General features: G+C 46.5%; 1 long non-coding RNA gene across 1 annotated transcript; it reads right to left on the reverse strand.

Moving 5' to 3' along the window:
* Positions 1-5,093: 5,093 nt before the first annotated feature.
* On the reverse strand, positions 5,094-12,365 carry LOC127050261 (uncharacterized). The gene is made up of 3 exons (XR_007774186.1): positions 12,224-12,365; positions 11,975-12,042; positions 5,094-5,405 (listed from the first exon to the last, which is right to left on the reverse strand). It is a non-coding gene; the product is annotated as an uncharacterized LOC127050261 (long non-coding RNA).
* Positions 12,366-12,669: the final 304 nt, after the last annotated feature.

The raw sequence follows: 12,669 nt of genomic DNA on the forward strand, positions 1-12,669 counted from the left end.
GTTGAAAGCATTCAGGCCATGGCTACACTTACAGTTCTGCAGCGCTGGTAGTTACAGCTGTGTTCGTACAGCTGTGTAGGGCCAGCGCTGCAGTGTGGCCACACTGACAGCTACCAGCGCTGCAGTGTGGCCACATTTGCAGCACTTGCAGCGCTGTTGGGAGTGGTGCATTGTGGGCAGCTATCCCACAGAGCACCTCGTCCCATTTTGGCGCTGTGGCTTGTGGGAAGGGGAAGGAAGTGTGCGGGTCTTTCCGCTTCCTGTTCCAATGCCCCGTGGTGCTTTGCTACTCATTCCGAGCATTTTGGTGGCATTGTGAGTCTGCAGTGCGATTTCTGAGATTTCTGTTACAAATGGAGCCTGAGCTGCTGAGGACCTTGCTGATGAATGTTGCCAGCACATCACGCATGGCAGTGGAGCTATTCCTTCAGCTGCAAAGTGACAGTGAGGAGTCAGACGATGATATTGAAACGCCTGACGCTCAAGACACTCAATTGCTTGTGGCAGTAACAGACGTGCTCAGCACCGTGGAACGGCGCCTTTGGGCTCGAGAAACCAGCACTGAGTGGTGGGATCACATCGTCCTGCAAGTCTGGGATGTCGAGCAGTGGCTGCAGAACTTTCGGATGAGAAAAGCCACTTTCATGGGACTGTGTGCTGAGCTCGCCCCTACCCTGCGGCGCAGGGACACGAGATTGAGATCTGCCCTGCCAGTGGAGAAGCGGGTGGCTATTGCAATCTGGAAGCTGGCAAATCCAGACAGCTACCGATCGGTGGCGAACCAGTTTGGAGTGGGAAAGTCAACTGTTGGAATGGTGCTGATGCAAGTTTGCACAGCCATTAATCGCACCCTGCTAAGAAGAACTGTGACTCTGGGGAACGTGCAGGACATTGTGGATGGCTATGCACAAATGGGTTTCCCTAACTGTGGAGGGGCAATAGATGGAACGCATATTCCTATTCTGTCACCACCCCACCTGGCATCAGAGTACGTTAATCGCAAGGGGTATTTCTCCGTGGTTCTGCAAGCGCTTGTGGATCACCGTGGGTGTTTCACTGACATTTACTCAGGATGGCCTGGAAAGGTGCATGATGCACGCATCTTTTGGAACAGTGCCCTGTTCAGGAAGCTGAGGGCCGGGACTTTTTTCCCAGACCGCAAGATCAAAGTAGGGGACGTCAAAATGCCCACTGTGATCCTTGGAGTCCCCGCTTACCCCTTAATGCCTTGGCTCATGAAACCGTATACAAGGAAGCTTGACAGGAGCAAGGACCGGTTCAACTACAGGCTGAGCCGGTGCAGAATGACTGTGGAGTGTGCTTTTGGCCGTTTGAAAGCCCGCTGGAGGTGTCTTTATGGGAACCTACATTTGAGGGAAAGCAGCATCTCCGCTGTTATATCCACGTGCTGTACCCTCCATAATATTTGTGAAGGGAAGGGTGAAAGATTCAGTGAGGAATGGACCTCCGAGGTTTGACGCCTAGAGGCTGAATTTGCACAGCCAGAGAGCAGGGCTACTAGAGAGGCCCAGGAAAGGGCTTCAAGGATTAGGGATGCCTTAAGGGAGCAATCTGATGCTGAGAGCCAACAGTAATGTTTGGTGCCTTTGCTGTGCTCCTTTCTACCTTGGGGTACAGTATTTACCACTTTCTGCAATAATAAAAAGTATTGTAAAAGCCATAAAATCCTTTATTCAAAGTAGAGTACATAAAAGGCCAGGGGGGTTAGGGTGGTGGACTGTACATTCAGAGGTTTGAATATGTCCTGTTTGGATTGCTGTTCAATGTCTGCTGCACTTCAGGATTACTATGCTGCAGAGTAATGGGGGTGGAGTGCACAGGGTAAGGATTGTAGTTATCAGGGCTGGTAGGTGATCATACAGGTGTTGGGGGCAGCTGGGGGTAATAAGAAACTGGCTGCTGGAGAAAGGTGTTTTGTGCAAATACTGGGGAACAAGAAGGAGAGCTTTGGGAGGGTGTGGGTTACCATGGTACAGATCTGCCTGCATGGCTACGAGAGACTCGAAAGAGTCAGTTTGGCGAGCCAGGAGGCTTATCATGTGCTTTGAGGTTTTTTTGGTAGCCAATTCCTTTCTCCTGCTTTGTGTTTGCCTCCACTCATACATTTTCTCTCTCCATTCCTGCATCTTCCTACTTTCTCTGTTGTAGTGATTCATAACTGCTTTGATCAATTCTTCTTTTGATTTTCGCGGATTTTTTCTCAAGTTCTGCAACCGACGTGAGGCTGGTGATCCGGCTACAGTAGTCAAGGTCACTAAAAAAAACATAGATAGAAATATGTAATACACAGAGGCTACATTGTTTATTATCACACAGTGAAGGAGTTTGTAGACTTTTTGTAGCATCATTCCCACATACCTAACATAACACAGAGAGGCCAGGGAAGTGAAGGCATGGCAAGCAATGGGGTGAGTGTTTCTGCCCCGACTTCACCTGGGAGGGAGAACTGACTGATGGCTCACTGGGGTTTATCTGCACTGGGTAGAGGAGGTAGCTGGTGGCCTGCACAGGGGACAGTAGGGAACATGAAGCTGCCGAGCTGCTGGCCGGGGGGGCGGTCCGCAGAACTGCTGGCCTGCGGGGGGGAGGGGGGGCGGAACGCACCGCGGTGCTGGCTACCTGCTGGAAGGGGGGTGGGGAGACCGGAACGCACAGTGGTGCTGGCTCCCTGCTGGCGGGGGGGGGACCGCGAACCTGGCGCCCTGCACTGAAGTATCCCTAAATTCTCAACAAGGTTTCCTACTGCCAGATATATCACTGCTGCGTGTTACCTGGGAAGAGAGGGAAGGTCTTCTACAGCAATGTGGATTCCACCCTGGCCCCTATGCAGCTTGCCTGTGTGCAGCTATGGTCCCCCCACCCCTCGCTGCACAGTGGATCGGACAAGTTAGCCTGACCGGGACAAGGACCACGGTGGCTCTCCCTATAAACTTGCGAAAGCACATTGCCCACGCTCTGGCTGCAACTTTTCAAGAGATTACCAAGGCCGATTACAGAGACGTGATAGAGCAAATCAATGGGCTATTCCACATTTAGGCATGCATGCAGGCAGCCATAACCCAAACCGTACTCTCCCAAAACATAAAATCTGCTTACCCTGAGCACGCTCCTCTGCTTCTTCTTCACCAGCAACTTCCCACTGCTGCGACTGGCTAGCCTCCTCCTGGCTTGAGAAGAGCTCCTGGCTGCATGCCTCCTGGGACTCCGGGGTGTCTCCCTCCACCCCAGTAGCCTCACTCTCGGCTTACTCTACACCCTCCCCCACTTCTCCCTGCTCTGAACTCTCCATCGTGCTCCTAGGATTGGCAGTGGGGTCAGACCCAAGTATGGCATCCAGCTCCTTGTAAAAATGGCAGGTCGTGGGGCCAGCTCCTGAACGGCGATTTCCCTCACGGGCTTTGCAGTAAGCACTGCGCAGCTCCTTAATTTTTGCCCTGCACTGCAACGCGTCCCGTTCATGGCCCCTTATCAGCAAGGACTGTGATATCTGCCCATAGGTATCATAATTTCTCCGGCTGGAGCGCAGCTGTGCTTGCACAGCTTCCTCACCCCAAACACTGATGAGGTCCTGCAGCTCGGAACTGTTCCATGCTGGGGCTCGTCTGGGGCGCGGAGGCATGGTCGCTGATTGATTGATTGATTGATTGCACTCCACACCTGGCTGAGCAAACAGGAAAGGGATTTTTAAAATTCCTGGGGCATTTAAAGGTGGGGTCAGCTGAGCCCAGGGCAGTGGAGTGTGCAGGATTACCAGAGAGGCTTAAAAGGTACGCTGGGATACCTCCTTATACCCCGGAGGTCAATAAAAGCGCTGGTGGGGTCCACACTTGCTGACCAGCGCTGGATCATCAGCGCTGGAATCGCTACACCCGAGGCACGACCGGGTGTACAGCCAGCGCTGCAACCAGGGAGTTGCAGCGCTGGCCGTGCTTTGCAAGTGTGGCCACATCCTAAGTTGCAGCGCTGTAACTCCCTCACCAGCGCTGCAACTCTCCAGTGTAGCCATGGCCTCAGTGTGTTCTGAAGTATGTATGATGAGAAAGCACCAGTTCAGAGTCTGAACAGTGGCAAGCAAAGAAACTGAGGTTTCCAAAATAGTATTTTTAAAAGTTAGGAATAGCCGAAAGGAAAAGAGAGAGAAGCTAGTATGCAGTTGCAAATCCTGGGAAGGGAAGTATATGGGGTCTATTGGACAAAGCAGAGTTTGCTGGAGGTCACACAGAAGGTAGGTTATTTGCCTGGTTTACAGAAGGGGGTGGAGGAAGAGATTCCATTGGAGGTCTGAGAAAGGGAAGGAAAAGGTGGGAGAGATAGGCTATGTCTACACTATGAAATTTGGGTAGATTTTATAGAAGTTGATTTTTAGAAATCAATTTTATACAGTCGATTGTGTGTGTCCACACTAAGTGCATTAAGTTGGCAGAGTGCGTCCTCACTATCATGCCTATCATCGACTTATGGAGAGGTGCACTGTGGGTAGCTATCCCAATTCCCGCAGTCTCTGCCACCCATTGGAATTCTGGGTTACTCCCAGTGCCGGATAAAACACAAAACATTGTTATGGGTGGTTTGAGTAGGGTGACCAGATGTCCTGATTTTATAGAGACAGTCCCGATTTTGAGGTCTTTTTCTTATATAGGCTCCTATTACCTCCACTCCCTGTCACAATTTTTCACACTTGCTGTCTGGTCACCCTAGGTTTGGGGTACATTGCGTCAGTCACCTCTCCCTCTGTGAAAGCAATGGCAGACAATCGTTTTGCTCCAGACACCAAGGCAATTAGAAGAGCACAGCAAGGCACTGCACATCAGAGAGGCTTTGAAAACCAGTTTCATGACTGGCCAGGCTTCGGTGTGACAATTGTGTGTGTTTCTCCTTGATGCAAACCCACCCCCTTTGTTTATTTTAATTCCCTCTAAACCAACCACCCTCCCCCCTTTGAAACAAAGTAACTATTATTTTGAAACCATGTATTCTTTATTAATTAAAAAAAATGAGATAACAGACAAGGTAGCCCGGGTGGGCTGGGAGAGGAGGGAAGGACAAGGCCACATTGCTTATTGTAGCCACACTAAAAATCAAATTGTTTGAATGACAGCCTTCTGTTGCTTTGGCCATCATCTGCAGTGGAGTGGCTGGGTGCCCAGAGCCTCCCTTCCCCCATCCCCTTCATGTTCTTGGGCGTCTGGGTGAGGAAGCTATGGAACATGGGGATGAGAGTAGGCAGTTATACAGTGGATGCAGCAGGGGTCTGTGCTCTTGTTGGCTTTCTTGCAGCTCCAACAGATGCTTCATCATCATGTCCATTTGCTCCCCCAACAGATGCTTCATCATGTCCTTTCCTGATCTCTGCCACTGAATGCCTCCATGCATCAAGCTATGCCCTGTCAATGTGGGAGGACTGCATGAGCTTGGAAAACATGTCATCGCGAGTGCATTTTTTTTTGCCTTTTAATCTGCAATAACCTCAGGGACAGAGATGATAGGGGGAGCATAGAAACATTATACGCTCTATGATTCTGGGGGGATTGCATGGTCACCTGTGCTACTGAGTTTGCCATGCTGACCAAATAGGAAATGAAATTCAAAAGTTCCCAGAGCTTTTCCTGTGTACCTGGCTAGTGCATTGGAATTCAAAGTGCTGTCCAAAGCGGTCACAATGGAGCACTCTTGGATAGCTCCTGGAGGCCAATGCTGTCGATTTGCATCCTCACTACCCCAAATTCGACCCAGCAAAGTCGATATTAGTGCTATTCCCCTTGCCAGGAGGAGTACAGAAGTCGATTCTAAGATCTCTTTAGGTCAACAGAACAGGGTTGGTTGTGTGGACGCATTCATTTTTAAATCGACCTAATGCGGCTAAATTCGACCTAACTCTGTATTGTAGACCAGGCCATAGATACCCTAGAAACTGAAGTTTGAGCACAGACCTCAAAAGTTTCACAATTTTGGCTAAACATCCACAACATTGGTGTTTATATAAATCTTCTTATCTCCTCATTTCTACACCACTCTGCTTTCAAAGGATTGTGCAACACCACTTTCCATGCCACCAACACCATGATGGATTTGCAACTGTTTAAGTCAATGAGAGTTGCTGGCTGTTCAGTACTTTTGAAAATCAAGTAATTTATATAAGCATCTTTCAAATAAACAAAATTGGAAACACTCATTTGAAAATTCTTTTCCTAGCTGTCTTCATAACCATATAAATACTCCTTTGAAGAATATACCCTTTACCACTTAAGACAGTAAGATAATATGTATTTCAAAATACATTTTGATATCAAATTCCACTTTTTTTATTGTTTGTATAACATATTTGGACAATGAATTAAAAGGGGACAGGAGGGAGAGAAAAATCCAAAAGGTGACCAGAGGGAAAAAAGTTTTTGGCATTGTAGTTATTAAATACAGACAAATATTAGACCAGTTCATCATTCCTTTGACTTCAAGGAAACTATGCCAATTTATGGCAGCTGGAGGATTTAGCCCAAGTTTATAGCGTTTATAAAATTCTTACAAAATCCTATATTCCTACAAAGGAAAGGAATATTTTTAGTAAATTGTAAATCCTCTTTCTAAATCAGTCTATTCCATTAGTTGCCAATTTAAAAAAAAATACATTTTGAAACTAAAAGAATTCATCCCTTAACTTCAGTGAGACTACTCGTATGCTTAAAATTAATCACATATGTATGTATATTTCTGGATTAGCACCTAAACACAGTTCACTTATCATTTAATGTTACTTGAAGTCTGGCAGAGGAAAAAATTGGTGTTATTTTGTGTAATTTCTTCCTTAAGAAGTTAAAATCTTTTCCTTCGAATGGATGTTCCCTTGGCTGTGTCAATGAATATTAACACTCGGACACCTGCAAAAGGGTTTTCTGTTGCTATAGTTTTGTTTAAAAAAATCTGACTCACAACTCGATCACTAGAAAGGCTAAGCAAAAAAAAAAATCAGAATTTCTGTGTGGTGAAACTGGTCAGAGGGGAGAGTATGGTGCATCATGGGACATATAGGTTGTGTCCCAGAGCTGTCCCTGGGGTATGTCAAATCGAGGTGACTGCTTGGGCCCTGTGCTTTGGGGGGCCCTCATTTGGCCCAACACGGTCAGTCCCAGAAGTGACGGATTTGTTACTTCTGCCACGCGCCCCACACCTCCCGAGGGATAGCCCTGCTGTGACTCATATATCTCTCAATGCCATCCAGTATGGAGGTTACAAGACTATCCTGCTCCTGGTATGTACATTCTGGTTCATCAAAGACTATCATATGAGATCGTAAATGAAAACCAGGGTCGTACTGGGCATTAAAATCTTGAAATAGATGTACCTATACTATGTGAGAAGTATCCATCACTTCTGGTACTAGCCCATCACTTCTGGGACCAACTAGTATTCTTGTCAGCAAATTAAAGTAGTATGGGATGGATGAATGGACTATAAAAAGCTGGATAGAAAGCTGGCTATATTGTCGGGCTCAATGGGTAGTGATCAACAGCTCGATGTCTAGCTGACAGCCGGTATCAAGTGGAGTGCCCCAGGGGCTGGTCCAACATCTTTATTAAGAACCTGGATGATGGGATGTATTGCACTTTCAGCAAGTTCACAGATGATACGAAACTCGGGGGAGAGATAGATATGCTGGAGGGTAGGGGTAGGATACAGTGTGACCTAGACAAACTGGAGGACTGGGCCAAAAGAAATCTGATGAGGTTCAACAAGGACAAGTGCAGAAGCCTGCACTTAGGAAGGAAGAATCCCATGCACTGCTACAGGCTGGAGGCCAACTATCTAAGCAGCAGTTCTGCAGAAAAGGGACCTGGGGATTACAGTGGATGAGAAGCTGGATATGAGTCAGTGGTGTGCCCTTGTTGCAAAGAAGACCAACGGCATATTGGGCTGTATTAGTAGGAGCATTGCCAGCAGATTGAGGGAAGTGATTATTCCCCTCTATTCGGCACTGGTGAGACCACACGTATAGTACTGTGTACAGTTTTTGTCCCTCCCCCACCCCCACTGAATGGATGTGGACAAATTGGACAGAGTCCAGCAGAGGCCAATGAATATTATTAGGGGGCTGGGGCACATGACTTATGAGGAGAGGCTGAGGGAACTGGGGTTATTTAGTCTGCAGAAGAGAAGAGTGAGGGGGTATTTGATAGCAGCCTTAAACTAACTGAAGGGGGGTTCCAAAGAGGATCTAGCTAGGCTGTTCTCAGTGGTGGCAGATGACAGAACAAGAAGCAATGGTCTCAAGTTTCACTGGGGAGGTCTAGGTTGGATATTAGGAAACACTATTTCATTAGGACGGTAGTGAAGCACTGGAATAGGCTACTTAGGGAGGTGGTGGAATCTCCATCCTTATTGGTTTTTAAGGCCCGGCTAGACAAAGCCCGGACTAGGATGATTTAGTTGTTGTTGGTCCCGCTTTGAGCAGGAGATTGGACTAGATGACCTCCTGACCCTAATATTCTATGATTCTAAATCATCTATGTATGCTTAAAATATATTTCTAAAATCTATATCAAGGCAGAGTTGACAAACATGTTTCTTCCAGATAAAGGATGTTTATTCATCTATCCCTCTCAGTCCACATGTAAATTAAGCATAGTAAGCCAACACAATGGAAGCCCTATTTACATACAAATGGGGGTGGAGAGGGTATGTGAAACCAACAGATAGAGAACACAGATAGGGAACACACAAGAGAATGCGGGGCATCACTGTGACTCTGAGGTATAGACAATGAACTCTATGGAATATAAGGACAAGGCAAGGAAAACATCCCTTTGTCCTTCATCTAGGAAGTAATCTGGCAGTGCATTCATGAAATGGGATCTCAGCCAGACTTGGGTGAAACACTGCAAAGAAGTTTAAAGCTTTGTTATGATTGTGTTCTAGGTAACCCTTGTTTCCATTATCTTTATTCACTATCTCTTGAATCCCAAACCTTTAATAAATAAACAAACCATCTTGTTGTTTCCACTATAAATATATCTCAATACTATGGTATTCTCCTGAGTTGAATCACCCAAGCTAGTGTATCGTCCAGTAATCATCCAAACTGTTCCCTTGGAGACAGCAGACCTGGTATTACTTAGACTGTTCATTGGATAAGAGTCTTGACACTATAGGAGAATTCTTCAAAGGGGCTTGGGGTTTGGGGTACATCTGTTGTTATCCTGCAGAGCAAAGTAAGGGCTGGCAGAGCCCTGAGGAGATTGTTTGAGTGGCTAACAGGCTGGAGGAGTCAGGGAGTTAGACTCATAGACTTTAAGGTCAGAAGGGAACAGTTGAACACAAACAAGTGTCCGTCTCGCTGAAGATGGAGTGAAGGGGTAACAATGTGACTCACTGTCCTGGGTAGCCCAAGAATTGTCACAGTGGCATAGTTATGGCAGGATTTCCACAGTTTCCTGGCTCATTGAGGATCACATGCCAAGCACTGGTCAACTAGATTCTGCAAGATTCACAAGTGAGATGGTTGAGAACAGACAAAGACAAGGTTAATGTTTGTTATTTGTTGTTTGTTTCAGATAAGGAAACTGGAACAAAAAAGTAAAGAAGGATCAACCAGGATACACAGTCAGAAAACAGCCTGATGCACTCTCCCAGCAAAACAGCCATGAAGTTAGAGGTGGTCAGAATAGAGATAGAGTGGAAAGGGAACAAAAGCACCAGAAAAGGGAAGAGTAGAGAGAGACAAAGCATGAGAGAAAGCCGACCCAAGAGTCCTAGAAGCAGAAAAGCAAAAGTGGGAGGCAGAGGAAGAAGGATACCAGAGAGCCCTGGAAGCCAAAAGCTGAAGCTGGAAGCTGCACATCAGCAAACCAGGGAGTTGAAAGAGCAGAAGCATGAGGAGACACAGCATGAATACAGAATGCTGGAGATGTCGTTACAAAACCTCCAAGCTGCAAGCAATCCTCCCCAAAAGTCACTGACTGGGACAAGCTGTGCCCTTTAGAGGGATGGATTGTATTGAAGAGTATCTCACCACATTTGAAAGATTGTCAATGCACAAGATCCCAGAAGAAAAGAGAGAGTACCCATGCAGATCTCCAAACTCTTAGGTAAACCTCTGCAAGTATTTAATGAGATGGACATGAGGGAGGCATTGAAATATGATGAGTTTTTAAAAGTGGTATTGCAAAGCTTTCAGACCACCCCCAAGGTGTATTATTTAATCTGACAAAGCATGATGAGTCACAGAGAATGTGTATAAAATATGTGTGTGTTAGGGTGTCCTCCCCACACTTGCCCTGAAAGGGTTAAGGCAGACCACAGAAGCCAGTTAGCCTATTAGGCGGCAAGATGGGGGAAATTAAGACAGCAAGAGAAGCCTTAATTAGAAGAATTTCACCTGTGCAGGAACAGGTGCGGCTTCTATAAACCAGGATGTTGGCAACAGAAGGGGCTGCTGGGAAAGTCTGCAGTCACTCCCTGGGAGAAGGGAGGTGTGTTTGGGATGGTCAACCCAGAGAAGAGGGAACTAGGAAGGTAGGACAGGGCTCAGGGAAAGGCAGTAAGGTTTAGAACGGAACAGAACTTGACTGATGGGTAGAGGGTCCCTAAACTGGAACTATAGTAGAGGACAGGCCTGGGTTCCCCTGCCAGCCACTGAGGGAATGGCACTATGAGGCAGTGAATGGGAAGATTGCCCAGTATTGTTGGAGAAACCCTTTGGTATCCTGGAAGGGGAAAACACATGTAGTGACCTGGCCAGAGGGCTAAGTCACAAAGAGGCAGCAGCAGCAGCAGCAGCTTGTGGAGCAAGAGGGGCTGCAGACCCAGAGAGAGGTGTAGAGGATGGTGTGCAAACACTGGAAACGGTGTTGACCTCACAAACTATTCCCCAGAATGACCAGGAGGAGGCACCACCTTAGCAGTGAGTGGACCACCCCATCACAGTGTGATTTAATGAAAAAGAAGGGAAAGGATGGGGAATTATGGCCCATTATTTGACCTGTTTTCATACTAACATTTCCTGAGTATATATACCACAGAAATCAGAATGGCAGTGTGGGGAATAAACCTGCCACTGTACATGAAGTACCTGATATTGCTGATTCCTATGTACAAGCCAGACCATTCAGTGAGTGCAAACCCCAAAGGAAACGGCAGAAACATGATGTAAAGGGAGGGCCCCATTTTATCCTTGGGAAAAGGGCAGTGTTGAGTCCAAGCACTCACCACCCCAGAATTGATCCGCTTCTGGTAATCATAATTACAGGCCTCCCTCACAGGAGGATGGTCCAAGAAAGAGAGATTCTTGTGGCTCCACTAAGCACATGAAAAAAGATTGACCTAAGCAAGGGAAATCCAAATATTAACCCCATTCAGGCCAGGTTAACACTGAGGTTACTTTAAACATCCAACCCCTCCAAGGTGCCTGAAGAGACCCTAGTGAATACTGTAGGGCCTGACTTATTGGCGACTGATAGTTTATCAAAGGTGCCAAGGATGGAGAGACACTGGTGCTAAAATTTTTCTGGTCAGGAAAGATATGATTATGGAAGTTGATGTGCTCCCGGGAGAAAAGATAGAACTCCTTACTCTAGGAAAATTTGAAACCACTGTGCCTTTAGCCCAAATAGAGTTGGAGTGGGAAGGTTTACAAGATATTTCAAATATCGGTATACTGGCTAGCATTCCAGCTAATAAACAAATTGGTAATATCATGTCTTCATGTAAAGCTGTTAATATTGTGACCCATAGTAGAAAGGTATGTCTGAGTTCCCAAAGGTGAACACTGCAGAATGAAAGGCAACTGAGGAAGTGAGGTTTTTTTACTCATGAAAGCTTATGCCCAAATAAATCTGTTAGTCTTTAAGGTGCCACTGGGCTCCTTGTTGTTTTTGAGGAAGGAGGAGACACCTTTAGCCCCTATTCAGACAAAAATAGTTTAGCATCCTCAGGACTGAGATAGGGGAAGATTTTTCCTTACCTGTAACCACTCTCCTTGCAAGCAAAACCCAAACAAATGTTGCTTTTGAATAGGAAGCCGACTCTTCCCTAGAAAGTATAAAAGTGTCCATACTCAGCAAAGTGCCAGATACAGAAAACAGGGGAAGATTCTGTGTAGGAAAGAGAAGATTGTACAGAGAAACTCCTGTGGGGTGAAACAGAAGTCCTGAGGAATCTTACAAACAACTGATTGTGCCTGCTAAGCATTGTGGGAAGTTAAGGTTGTTACCTAAGAACGGTCACCCTGGGTCAGACCAAAGGTCCATCCAGTCCAGTATCCTGTCTTCCAACAGTAGCCAATGCTAGGTGCTTCAGAGGGAATGAACAGAACAGGGAATCATCAAGTGATTACCACAGATATCCTTTTGCAGGTCTCTTTGGATCAGGGAAGACATACGAGAGATTAAATAAGAATTTATTGGCCCAATATTCAGAATGAGGTAATGGACTACTGCAGGTCTTGTGACTTATGTCAGAAGTGGAAGAAGCCTGTAGGGCACCACAAGGCTCTCATGCACCTCTTACTGATATTCAACTAAGTATTCTTAGGGTGGCTATGGATATTGTTGGGCCAATTCCCCAGCCAATCCAGAGAGGAAACAAATATGTGTATTGGATAGTGGACTTTGCCACTGGAAACTGCCCAGAGGCAATTGCTCTATTTAACATGGAGGA

Source organism: Gopherus flavomarginatus, chromosome 4 (assembly GCF_025201925.1).
Source record: "Gopherus flavomarginatus isolate rGopFla2 chromosome 4, rGopFla2.mat.asm, whole genome shotgun sequence".
Taxonomy (NCBI): domain Eukaryota; kingdom Metazoa; phylum Chordata; order Testudines; family Testudinidae; genus Gopherus; species Gopherus flavomarginatus.